Raw genomic sequence first — 13,050 nt, 5'->3', positions numbered from 1 at the left:
TTCAGCTCTGCTCAGAGAAGATCCCTGTCACACTGGCAGCTGTCCTTTAGTTCCCAGAAGGCAGCAGGGCTGGCAGCACTCCAGAAGGCCCCTGAGGCGTCTGCCTCACCTGTTCTCATGCGTGGTTCCAAAATCCTGAAACTTGAGGATTTCTTGAAATTTCTCAGTGGCTTATTCTAATGGTTACACAGGACTGGTTGGGTTAATTTCCTTAGGGCATGACCTCTCTTTGGGAGAATTCTGTGCACACAAATCACAGATGGAACAAGGAAGTATTTTTATTCGTGTGTCCCGGGTCCCTGCTTTCCTTTGAGTAGGTTACCAAAGGCTTCAGGATTACCCCTCTAGCCTGCTCCTTGCCTCAAATGTAAACAGGTTGTAAATTCTGCAGAAAAACAGTACAAAGGTTTGAAAGACTTTGTTTACAACCAGGCTTGATCTCTAGAAAATGAACTTTACTCAAGATAGAGAAAAATGCAAGGAAGAAAGAAAAGAGAGAGATAGCTTGCATTGTGCAATTCTCTCTTTTCACCTCATCGTCCTCCAATCTGAGAGGGACACATTCCTGGTGTTCAGAATCTGGGGTTTTTTCATCTATTGACATCTGCAATACAAGTTAATGGTGGTTGGGTGTTTGCATGATGTCTGCCCACAAAACCTGTTCGTCATGATTAACGATCAGTTAGTTAAGTGTTTCAGATGTACAGGATGGCTACTGTGGATAGGAGAGAATAGTCTAGGCTTCAAACATTTTTGTTTTTTTATGAACTCTATCCATGGACTCAAAGGCCCTCGAGGGCCAACTCTGGTGTCTGAGAGGCTGTGCCCTTGAGGGCTGGTGATTCTTACCGAGTAACCAGACACCAGAAACATGGATGCAGGGTAGTCACCAGAGGTAGCCCCACCATTGGGCCAGCTTGCCCACATCCAGAAGTCTGCTTCTTCTGCTTCCATTCTTGGTAGAAAGATCTTTCAAGAGACAGGCAAGTTGAAGTTCTTTGCAGTCCTTGGAAGGAATGAAGGGCTAAACCTGGGAATCTGGGTGTGGTTAAAACACTTAGGCTCCTTGGGGAGGTGACATCAGTTAAAAAAAAAAATTGAGAGGGCTCATGACCACTTCGATCAGCTATCTTGGCAAGAGAATATGAAATAACATTTATCTTTCCCTTTGTTTTCAATTAACAACAAGCAACAGTGAACATCGGGTCTGCTGATACTCCCCCCACCCCAGACTCCTTCCACGTGAATCCCAACTGGCCCCATCCCTGACATCACTCTCGCACCCTTCTCTACCCAGGACTACACAGCTATGGCTAGTTATACAGTCTCTTTGGGTTGGATCTGCCTTAATTTCTCACTTGTGTTTGACTTGTCTCCTGCTTTTGGGTGTAAGAATCTGAGGATCAATAGAGTAGCACGTCAGAGCACAGTGAAGGCGCGTAGCCTGCCTCTGCCCTGTCACTGACGGAGAGCTGAGCCTAGGAGACTCTACAGTTCAGCTGGCAAGACAGGGGTAGGCTGGCATGAGAGTCTGCTTTGTGCCAGGTACTGGGCTGAGCACAGCAGCCGAGCCCAAAGAGGTGGCTTTGTCATTTGTCATTGACTCCATCAGCCCCTGCTAAAGCCATGCAGCAATCATGATAATAATACAGTAATCTCAAGGTGATAATTTTAAATTTCGAATTCTGTGTGAAATTCTGGAGGAGTCTTTGCTATTTTTATTAAGCTCATCTCAAAGGTGTTCTTGCTATAAAAAACATTCCTTCAAGATGGTTCCCCAATTCTCCCCTTTTAACCTCACCCTTTCCTGTGTAGCATTTGGGACCCGCCACTGCTTACCTCTGTGGGTTACAATAATGGGATTTGAGGAATTTGAAATCAAGAAAACTGATAAGTCAGTATTGGCCAATACCAAAACCCTCTCAGAAGGCCAGCAAATGTCAGAAACAGACATTTTATTTAAAATGTCATAAACTTCAGGATTTATTAGAGGGACTGTGACTGATGAATATTTGTGTCAGAAATGGATAGGGGTAATTTTGCTGTGCATATTCTGCCAAGCTCAGGGTAAATAAATAACACCCAGCGAGTTACACATTTGTTTAAACTGTGGGTGTTTCACTGGGTATCAGAATCATGAACGCACCTGAGGTCCCTTTTATACTGTTCTCTGTGTATAACAATCCTGATTCCTAATTGTAACAGTTTTGGATTACTTTACTTTCTTTAAACACAAACTGTTAAGTGATAAATCAGTAGTGAAAGATCAGCTTTCGGCATTTAAAAACTCACTTATGTGTATGTGTAATGTAAACCCAAAATAATAGTGAGTTCTTGGTGAGAATTTTGCTACAGCAACTGACCCCACATGGTATGCTCCTGGCTGATGAAGGTGTTGTACGTAAATGATGTCCTCCAGACTTCATAGCAACCTGTGAGATATGTATGATCATCCCCATTTTAAAGATGAGAAAGCTGAGGCTCAGAAAGTAGGTAATGTGACCAAGACCACAGAGCTCTAAGTGCTATAGTAGCATCTGCATCTAGGTCCATCGGACAGTAAAGCTGTTGCTTGTTCTGCTGCACAATATGAATACATAGAGTTGGGTTTGGCATGCGAGGGAACCAGTTGGAATACTATTTATTTCATGTATTTTCCAATCCATTTATTTTAAAGGGACAAGAGGGAAAAAGTCATAAATTAGTTTATTGCATATTTTTACCTCCCATTTCATTGGCTTTCCCCCCCATTTCAATTCCTCTTTTGGCTACCTCAAGTCCTGCTTAGATCCTATTTTCTTTTGTAATATAATTTATTTTAAAATAATTTGTGACTCCTAGAAGTGTTAAGAACTGTACAAAGAAAGCTTGTATTCCTTTTCTCCCACATTCCCCAATTAGTAATATTTTATATTTGCTTTCTCTCCTTTTCCAAATATGTAGTCTGATTATACATATACTGCTTACAAAAATTAGAGGATAGTTTATAGCTTCACGTTCATTTTGAAATATCCCCTAATTTTTGTGAGCAGTATATTAGACAGACATAAATAATTAATTAACGTATTGTCCTCTGAACCATCTGAGAACAAGTCACAAATGTGCTGCTCCATCATCCCTAATCATTCCAGAGTATATTTCCTTAAAGCAAGGATACTCACCTACATAACCATCATAGAACCATCCACTTGCATACACATCACAGACTACTTTTACCTTTGCCAACTGTCTCAACATTGTCACTTCTTTCTTTTTTTGCCCAGGATATAATTCAGTGTCATATGCTCCAAGTCTTTAAAGACTCTTTTGATCTGTAGTGATCTTCCCCTATCTTTGAGGACCTCCAGTGGAAAGAGTACCCGTGTTTCATTCTATAGGGTGGCCCACCCCTGAGTCTGTCTGATATATCCTCATGTTCAGATTTAGGTCATGCACTCTTGGCAGGAATCCTATAGAAATGATGCCATGTTCTTAGAAGTTATCAGCTGTCTCACCATTGGAGATGTCAGCCTGTCACCTGGTTTCTCCACTGTGATGTTTCCACTTGCCTTCATAACTGATGAAGACTTTGTGAAGAGGCCACATCAATATCCTGACCCCACCAGCCTAAGTCTCCACTGAGGATTCCCTTTAAATCAACTACCAAGATGATGGTTGTCAAATAATGTTTTTTTATTTTTGTCATTCCCTCTGCCTTCTACTGACATTCTACTATGAGCAGAACTTTCCCTTCTCTATTAGTTTGCTTTAATATCTGAATGGATGCATGGAGAGTCTTATTATTTAATCTGTTACTAGCATTATTTCTTTTTGATGCTCAAAGTGACACATATTTGACTAGTGAAAACCTCTGCAAACTGGCTTCTGTCGTGATCTCATCATTCTTTGAGCTTTTCCTTAGTTTCCTACACAGCAAGATGTTCCGGATTCATTGCCCCAGCCAAGGAATCAGCCAGGGGCTTCTTCTGTTTCCTTTCATGGAGAGCGGTGCTTAGAAACCCAAGATCTGGTCCACACACACAGATGAACACACATTATCTATTTCTTTACCTGTGTTATGAAATGAGTGCACATCAACACATCTAATTCGAATTCAACATTTTAATATTCACTTTTGGCTTTCACCCTTTCAGTATTTGTAGAATCCTTCTCTAATGACAAGGGACAGGCTCCCTTGATCCTCAATGCTGTGTGTACTTATTTGCTCAACCCCCTGCATGTTATCAAATTCCCTACTACTTTAACTGCCTCTTTGGTCGACTGCCTCTACGGTCCCTCATTTTCCCCATTTGGCCTCTGTACTGGCCACCAGGCATGCCACCTTTTCCCTTCCCTTTATTTTCTTTTTTTCTCCCCATTGATTTGAGAGAGAGGAAGGGGGGGAGGAGGGAGAGAGAGAGACATCACCATTAACTCATTGTTCTACTTAGTTGTGTACTCATTGATTCCTTCTCATAGGTGCCCTGACTGAAGCTTGAACCAGTGCCTTCTGGGATGGAGCCTGTGACCCAGAGCCTGGCAGCCTCGGCACTCGGGGTGGCTCTATCGACTGCGCCACTAACTAAGGCTTTCCTTCCCTTTCATTGCTGCTCTCTAGCCACACCATTGCCTTGTGTCTCTCACCCCTATACCCACCTCCTTGCCTCTGCTGCTTCCCCGAGTCTCCCTGCTGCTTCTGCACAGAAAAGACAAGCACTTCAGTCCTATTTGGTACATCCACAATTTGGGTCTAAAACAAAGATATGGGCCTGACCTGTGGTGGCGCAGTGGATAAAGCGTCGACCTGGAAATGCTGAGGTCGCCGGTTCGAAACCCTGGGCTTGCCTGGTCAAGGCACATATGGGAGTTGATGCTTCCTGTTCCTCCCTCCTTCTCTCTCTCTGTTTCTCTCTCTCTCTCCTCTCTAAAAATGAATAAATAAAATTTAAAAAAAAATAAAACAAAGATATGTAAGAAGAGCAGCAAGCTTGATAAAAAAAATGAAACTTTTTTTTTGAATTTTGGATGAGCAGTGTTCAGTATTTTTGATAAAGGTTTGAAAATATGTTAACAACCCAGCCGAATGGTGAGCTCAGTTGATTGGAGCATTGTCCCCTAAATGCCAAAGTTTCCCTGGTCACAACTAAGTGGAGGAACAAATGAATGCTTTCCTGTATCTGTCTCTTTTTTTCTCCTTTCTTTTCTGTCTCTCTAAAGCAATCAAAAAAAAAAAAAAAAAAAAAGGGGGGGGGAGCACTAGGTGGAAAAAAAATTAATAAAGCAATCAATCAAAAAATTTTTTAAAGAATTAAAAAAATATATAGTAATGACTACCTAATAAGCTAGTGCACAGAATTACCCTATAATTAATAAAGCAAACAAAGAGACTAATTTTAATTCATTTTAAGAAGAATTTTGGCCCTGGTTAGGTAGCTCAGTTGGTTAGAGCATTGTCCTGATACACCAAGGTTGTGGGGTCCATCCTTAGTCCAGGCATATACAAGAATCAACCAATGAGCCTGACCAGGCGGTGGCACAGTGGATAGAGTGTTGGACTGGGATGCGGAAGGACCCAGGTTCGAGACCCCGAGGTCGCCAGCTTGAGCGTAGGCTCATCTGGCTTGAGCAAATGGCTCTAGCAGAGGGTTACTCGGTCTGCTGAAGGCCCATGGTCAAGGCACATATGAGAAAGCAATCAATGAGCAACTAAGGTGTCGCAACGAAAAACTGATGATTGATGCTTCTCATCTCTCTCCGTTCCTGTCTGTCTGTCCCTATCTATCTCTCTCACTGATTCTCTCTCTGTCCCTGTAAAAAAAAAAATAAAAAAAAAAATAAATAAAATACAAATTAAAAAAAATAATAAAGAATCAACCAATGAATGCATACATAAGTGGAACAACAATAAATCTAAAATCAATAAATAAAAATAATAGAAAAATTTATATGCATCAGTGTGATACTGTCTTAATTGACCCACAATGTTTTGAGTTAGAATTTATAAATAACATTTATAGATAACTTTTCCTGCCAGCTAAATTCACTATTTTTCTTACTTTTTATAAGTGTAAAAAATAAAGTTTCTATAAAAATTCTCACCTGGCCTACTAGGGAAGGAAGAGGGAAAGAGGAAGGTAACACATAACAAACGAGGGGAAAAGTGGACACTGTGAGGTTATAAAGTTGATCAACCATAAAGACCTCAGACCTGTTTTCTATCCATACCTTTTTAGGAGGGTGTGGGAAGAATGATGGATATTCGTGATCCTAAAACAAACTATTGTAGTTTTCACCTCCCCTTCACTACCTAGATTACTGTAGATTTTAGTAAAATCAGAATTCTGCAATCTGCTTATTTTGAGCATTATTCTTATTATTATCTTGAGGACTTTCCCATTCAGAGCAATCAATAAAGAGTTTGGGGCAGTGTGTAGATGGTGTTGTATTGAGTGAGACACTTGAAACCATGCCAATACAACATATTAAAAATTAAATTAAAAAAAATTGGGGGGCAAGTAGGATCTTCAAGTTCCTGTTGGCATCTAAGGAATGCGGAACATTAAACAGAGTTAAACATCTATAGCAGGAGAAGGCAGATCTGGTCCATACTGTGTTACTTTGGGCTAATTACTTCATTTCTCAGAACCTCAATTTCCTAATCTATAAAAATTGGATATTACTGTGTAGGGTTATTCTGGGGAATTAAAAAAGCAGAATGAGAGAGAGAATAGGTCTGGACTTTCTAGCACAGTGCTTGGTGTGTATCGAGTAAGCAGAGGTTATAATTATGAATAAAGCCTAACACTTGGCTCTTGACCTTGGTTGCTGCAGTCTGCTTTAGTCAATGGGATATAAGCACACAAGAAGTCAAAGCACCATCCTGTTAGCTTGCATCAACTGGTGCTGCTACTACTCCCAAAGCACAAAAGAACTGGATATTTTAGAAAATTAAAAAAAAAACAAAACAAACTAAACCTTGTTCTTCCCTTCTCCATATGCCAGGGTAGTTTCCCCTGGTCCTGGCCTTGCCTGTCTTAAGATAAGCTCCTCGGAGCAGGCCCCTAGAGAAGGCCTCCTGTGCATGTGATTTATCAAGGACATGCTCTCTGGGGAGACATGTAAGGGAGCAGGAGCAAGACAGGGAAGCAGAGGTCCCCAAGCAAGGTCACAGGTCTGGGCAAAGTCCTAGGGGGTAGAATCCAGGAACATAAGTTACATTTCAGGGTCACTGGGCTGGGCGGCCCCAGAGGAAGAGATCCCAGGCGCTCTGGCTTTCTGCTGTGTGGCTGAAGTGGCTCCAGGGACCCGAGGGTGGTCCTTCAGGAAAGAGCCTGGTGGAGCTCTGTGGGGTTGAGAGCACGCTGATGTGGAGGTGGGAGGGAGAGAAGTGAGGGTCATGGGGGAAGCGCTTCTGCCTCTAGACCCTGCTTTAGTGCTGAGGTTATGGAGCACAGACCAAGCCTGAGATGATCCAAGGAGTGAGGCTGCCCACCTCTCTCCCTGCCCTCTCCTCTCGTGGGGTCTTCCTCACCCACAGGAAGGCGGGGAAAGGCCCTGGTGCATCTGACCTGGGTCCCCTCTTTGCCAGGCTGTACCATCAAAATGTGATTCTGTCCTGCCAGCTCACTTTTCCTCCCACCTCCTAAGTGTGAGAGCCTTCTCACTGTGATTATTACCAGTGAATATGAGTCATGAATTAACAATAAGAGAAGAGGCATCTGTCCCAGGAGAGTGCGCAATGACTTGCTGAAGAAGAAGTCAGTGCAGTGGAAGGACTGAGTGTGGAGGAGTGCTGTCTCAGGTGGGAGGTGAGAGAAAGAGGCAAGTGCCCAGGCTTAGGCTGGTCCCAGCGGCAGGCTTTGGGTTGGTAAATGAGACGGGAAGGCCTTCGGCAGCTGGACTGATAAGGGGCCGACGTGCGAGGTAGTGGGGTGAATCATGAATCACTCCATTTGTCAGCAGTGCGCTGGCGGAGAGAGGAGGAAATTATTGGCAGGGGCAAGAGACCAATAAAGAGGCTGAGCAATAGCCAACCCACCCGAATCCGGTGTATACAGTGGGACTCCTGAAAATTAGGGCCAATTTTAGAGCAGTTATTTTAGGAGCTACATGTTAAACATCTAAACAGATCGTGGACTGATACCTAAAACTGTGATTTTGTCCAGAGGAGAGAAATTTGGGGGAGTTTTCTACCCCATGCTTCAAAGGTTTGAAGAAGGGAAAATTAAAAATAAATATTCCATCAAATTATATTAATCTGATTTTTAAAAGTGGGTGAGATCCTGACACATTTCAGAGACAAATGGGAGAGTGAGTTGCCAGTCCCTTGTACATAGTAGGCACTTGACGAACAGTTCTTGAATGAGCTGAAGAATTTGCTTAGAGAAAATATCACATAGTTTGAGTTTAGTCTTATCTTGATTCTGCTGAGAGAGTAGGAGGGGAGTTGTGTTTTGGTCTTTTGAGGGGGTGTTTTTGTGGGTGACTAAAAAGCATCAGCTCCCAAGAAAACACAGGTTATTGACTGGGAATCAGGAGTACTGTATTTCCCCATGTATAAGACACACCTTTTAAAGAAAAATTTGGGGTCTAAAAACTGGGTGTGTCTTATACAGTGGTTGTAGAAGTGTGACATTTCAAATGCCACAGATGGAACTGAGGATGAACAATATACGAAGATAGTGATTCTTCATCAGACACAGATGAGGACAAGCTAATGGATGGGCGTTTTGACAGTGATGAGGAGTTGTATGAATTTTATGATGAATAAAACTTGAGTTCAATAACTTTATGTAATGCTTTTTTTTTTTCAAATGTCGGGCTCCAAAATTAAGGTGCATCTTATACATGGGAGCTTCTTATATATGAAGAAATACAGTACATGTGTTGAAGGAAAGAAACCACTTGCTTTTCCAAGTTCTTTAGGCTTTTATGGACACAATTTAGTCCAATAAGGAAGTTCTATATTTTAAAAAATAAAATAACTTAAAAAATTGACTAGAATACTAGGTAGTGTGTAGATATGGCACAAAATTACAAAATATGCAAATTATACTAATCCCATGGAAAGAAAATTTTCTACTAATCATTCCATAGTCACACATTTTCCTCCTCAGAAGAAGCCATTGGTGCCAAGGTCACACACCCGTTTCAGGGAGTTTCTATGCATTCTGTGTAAATTTCCCGCACCAACGGGTTCATAATATATATACTATTTTGTTCCTTTTTTTTTAACCTAATATTATATCTTAGACATAACTAATCAGTACAGATAAAGCTCTCATATATAATTACTAAACAATCACATGTTATAAAGCTTTTAAATAATAAAAAAATATACAGAATTAAAGTAAAAGCCCCTTCACCATTCTCCTCCTCCAATTTTTAAAGTGTCTGAACAGGGACACGTGTATATGTATGCATACATGCAGAGTATTTTTAAAAACATAAATGGTATCATACTGAACACATTTTGTGCAAATTCCTTTTTCATTTTAAATATATGATTGCTATATTTATTTCTATAGTTATAATATACCTTATTCTTTTAATGTTATTTTTATTGATAGAAAGTTTATTAATTTTTTGAATAGAGAATATGCGTACAGGGTATCATGTTCAAAAGATATAAAATAGTGCCCAGTGGGAAGAAATTTTCCCATCTACCTCTGGTCCCCAACTCTCTATATCTTCTTTTAGACACAACCTCTGTTACTATTTATGCTGTATCCTTTCAGAGATAGTTGTTTATGCCTTTATAAACATATACACACAGACAATAGGATCATGATTACAAGAAGGAAAAGGGGGTGGAGGGAGGTAGAGGAGGGTAAAGGAGAGATAAACGGTGATGGAAGGAGACTTGACTGGGGGTGGTGAACACACAGTGCACTGTACAGATGATGTAGTATAGAATTATACACCTGAAACATATAATTCTTTTAATCAAGGCCACCCCAATAAATCCAATTAAAATATAATTTTTGAAAAAAATCCACACAAATAGTAACATGTTATCTATGCTGTTCTGTCCCTAGCTTTTGTTTTCTTCACACAAAGTAAATTTTGGGCATTTTTTTGTATCCATATGTATATAGATGTTTCTTTCTTTCTTCTTTTTTTTTTCTTTCTTCTTTTCCAAGTGAGAGGAGGGAAGATAGACAGATTCCTGCCTGTGCTCTGACTGGGATCCAGGAGGCAACCTCTGTCTGGGGCTGATGCTCTGCCCATCTGGGGCCATGCTTGCAGTGGAGCTATTTTTAGCACCAGAGGTGGAGGCTCCATGAAGCCATCCTCAGTGCCCAGGGCTGATGCACTTGAACCAATTGAGCCATGGCTGCAGGAGGGAAAGAGAGAGAGACAGAGAAAGGAGAGGGGTGGAGAAGCAAGTGGTTACTTCTCCTATGTTCCTTGACCAGGAGTTGAACCCAGGACATCCACACACCACCTGACACTATCACTGAGCAAAATGGCCAAGGTCAGAAGTTTCATTTTTTTAACTGCTACATAATATTGTAGTTTGTAACACGGATATATTGTAATTTACTTAATCTGTTTATTAGTCATTTTACATGTATGGAGGGTATCTGCTGGGTAAATTCCTAGAGTACAGAGACTGCCTCTCCTGTTCTTCCTTATCAGTCCATTCATTCCCTTACTCATGCTGCTCTCATTTGTTTATCTACTAATTCTTTCAACCCTGAAGCCTGTCATGTGCTGCCTATCACTCTAAGTTCTTGACTAATTTAAATCTAGCTTTCTTTTTCTAAACACAGTATTATTTTGCAAGTAGACAAAGACTTGTTCGATTAGAGAAGTTAAAGGCCTTGCTATCTATTCCCGATTATTTGCACGGACCACCCATAAATTATTCCAATCAGCGGACAGAGCGTAAACCCTCAAGAGAAGAACATGCCCCCGTGTCCCCGAGTCCCCTGGGCCTTGCTGGCCCTGATATTCAGCAGTCCCACCGAAACCTAGCCTCTCCGCCTGAATGAGTTTGGCAGTGTCTGGAAAGCACATTGATTACATTCCAGGTGCCAGATGAGTAGGAGAGAAGTCTCACACCAGCCAGCCAGTAGGTAAGTATTAGTCACACAAAAGCACAAACAAGTCTCTAAAACCACATTTAGCCAGCTGTGGCCAGCGGTGTCCCATGGTTGCCTGCCCACAGACACCTCTGTGCCACATTAAGAAAGACTTCCCACTTACTGCGGCAACACAGCCAGCTGCTGGGAATTAGGCGGCGAGGCTCAGAGGAGGAGGGGGTGGCTGCAGGGACTGAAAGGGAAGGCCGAGCCACTCCCTGCGCAAACAATTCCTTTAACTCTCCTCCAAATGGGAGCTGGCACCAGAAAGGAAGGCGGGTCAGCGCAAGGGAAGGCAGCTCTCCAAACCCCTGATGCTTCAATTAAAAGAGGGAACCACTGGTGAGGAATGGTCCTGTTGATGGAAATGGGCCCCAACGGCAAAAGATGGGATGAGGTAGAAGGGTCAAGGAAAATACCAAAATGCCCCAAGTTCCACCTCCTTGCATATGAGATGAAAGAGTGTTTTCTAACATTTTGGATCCAGCCCTTACCTTAAAAAAAAATTCTATCTATCTATCTATTGATATATATATATTCCTATTCATATATATATATATATATATATATATTCCTATTTCTCACCAAGACCCTGGGCTTCAGGCGTGAAAACATTAATTTCTATCAATACTTGAAAAGTTGCAAGTATTCTTTTTCTTGTTTTGGTGTGATTTTTAAATTTAAATCTCAGAGTACAATTTTAATTTAAAAATTTTTAATCTTCAGCAAATGAATTACTGTATTCCTCCAAAAAATGATTTCCTTAAAACCTGCTCTCAGAAGTGGATATTTCCAAAAACACTTATAGAATAAAGGCTGTGCTTTCATCTTGGAAGACTTGTTCACGTTTCTCACAGCTTTCATTCATTTCCTGACTTATTGATTTAATAAGCCATTAAGTGGATATTAATTTAGGGCTTATTCTGTGCCAGGCAAAGCTCTCTCTGTAGTGTAGGAGGAAGGTGTTGTGGGATCACATTGAAGGGATGGCTGTTTTGATCGGGGGAATCCAGGCCTTGAGAAGGATATGGCATTTGGATCTGGGCCTTGAGGTATGAATGTCCATGTTCAATCTCAGGGGTTCATTGCTAGCAAAACAGGGTTGGACCAAGCCCTGATTTAATGGGGAAAAAATGCATCCCCATTTCAGATTACCTTATTTATATTAAGATTTCTTAAAAAATATTTTTTATTCATTGATTTTAGAGAGAGGAAGGGAGAGAGAGAAACATCAATCTGTTGTTCTACTTATTTATGCATTCATTGGTTGATGCTTGCATGTGCCCTGACAGGGGATCAAACCTGCCACCTTGGTGCATTGTGACCATACTCTAACCCAGGGGTCCCCAAACTACGGCCCGCGAGCCGCATGCGGCCCCCTGAGGCCATTTATCCGGCCCCCGCCGCACTTCCAGAAGGAGCACCTCTTTCATTGGTGGTCAGTGAGAGGAGCATAGTTCCCATTGAAATACTGGTCAGTTTGTTGATTTAAATTTACTTGTTCTTTATTTTAAATATTGTATTTGTTCCTTTTTTTTTTTTTTTTTTTTTTTTTTTACTTTAAAATAAGATATGTGCAGTGTGCATAGGGATTTGTTCATAGTTTTTTTTATAGTCTGGCCCTCCAATGGTCTGAGGGACAATGAACTGGCCCCCTGTGTAAAAAGTTTGGGGACCCCTGCTCTAACCAACTGAGCTACCCATCCAGGCCTACTGGGACTTATTTAATATAAATTCTTACTTGAGACTATTTGGTTCTGGTTATGTATGTTACCCTGTCTCTGTGGGTTGGAAAGAAAGCATGTTGTCAATGTCCCCTTTCTGAAAGGTATTCCTAAATTTCTCTCCATACGTTCCTAAGTCCTGATGCTTGATCTCCTTCTCAGAAGTCCCTATCTAGATGAAGTTATTCTGCTTGGCTCATGCCTCATAAAAAGCCTCATTCCCTACTAACGGGGAGAACTGCTCTGACAGTGTGCTTTCC

The sequence above is a fragment of the Saccopteryx bilineata genome, chromosome 11 (genome assembly GCF_036850765.1).
Source record: "Saccopteryx bilineata isolate mSacBil1 chromosome 11, mSacBil1_pri_phased_curated, whole genome shotgun sequence".
NCBI lineage: Eukaryota > Metazoa > Chordata > Mammalia > Chiroptera > Emballonuridae > Saccopteryx > Saccopteryx bilineata.
The sequence above is the reverse complement of the archived record's forward strand: the minus strand, read 5'-3'. Positions refer to the sequence as shown.